The following is a 1,138-nucleotide window of genomic DNA, read 5'->3' as shown; positions in this document are numbered from 1 at the left end:
AGTGGTTCATTTTTGCCTCTAAGCTCAAATACATACAGCTCAAACTCAGTTTGACGTTTAAAGCCCCTCACAACCTGACTCCAACCTTCCTTTCCAATCTTAGTACACATTACTCCCCTTCAGGCACTCTACAGTCTATTCAATTCAATTTGACTCAATAAACATTTATTAAGTGCCTACTATGTGAAAGGCACCAAGCTAAGTGATGGGAATACAAATAAGAAAAAGGCATAGATTCTATCATCAAGGAATTTATAATCTAATGGAAGAAGACATGTACGAAAGGAAGGTGGAAAAGGGGGTGCGGATCAGGGGTACCATGTTCCATGCAGTTTAAACTGAGCTGAGCTGCAAATGAAAAGTGGAGAGATCCTAAAAAGTTCAAATTCCAGACCTTTATAAAGGAAAGCTTTTCCAGGCCTCTAATAAAAAATTAATAATAATAGCTAACATTCGCATAACGCTTACTATGTACTAAGCCCTTTATAATTCTTATTTCATTTGATCCTCACAAAAACCTGAAAGGTAGGTGCTATTTTGTCATTGTTCAGGTGTTTCAGTCCCATCCAATTCTTTGTGACCCCATTTGGGGTTTTCTTGGCAAAGATACTAGAGTGGTTTGCCAATTCCTTCTCTAGTTCATTTTACAGACGAGGAAACTGAGGCAAACAAGGTTAAGTGACACAGGGTCACACAACTAGTAAACATCTGAGAAACCCAGGAAGATGAGTCTTCCTGACTTCAGTCCCAGCACTCTATCCCTACACCTCCTAGTTGCCCAGGTGCTATTATTATCCCCATTTTATAGATGAGGAAACTGAGGAAAATAGAAGTTAAATGACTTGCACAAGGTAGCAAGTGCACAGCTAGGAAGAGTCTGAAGCTGGATGTGAACTCAAATCTTCCTGATTCCAGACCCTGTGCTCCACTGTATGACCTCCATACTACAATCAGAGGGGAGAGGAAGCTGAGGGAGTTTAAAAAGGTGTTGTCTCCAAAGCTGAATTGACAGCATAATGATGGGATTTCAGACTATCAGCATATCCTGGGTGGGCCAAGATATTCAATGTTCTGCTAGAACACTCCAAGCAGAGCTGCAGATGAAAGCGGAGTTAACCAAACTATTCCTTGCTGGGAA

The sequence above is a fragment of the Vombatus ursinus genome, unplaced genomic scaffold, assembly GCF_900497805.2.
Source record: "Vombatus ursinus unplaced genomic scaffold, bare-nosed wombat genome assembly UNPS02015255.1, whole genome shotgun sequence".
NCBI classification, from domain to species: Eukaryota; Metazoa; Chordata; class Mammalia; order Diprotodontia; family Vombatidae; genus Vombatus; species Vombatus ursinus.
This window is presented reverse-complemented; position numbering follows the sequence as displayed.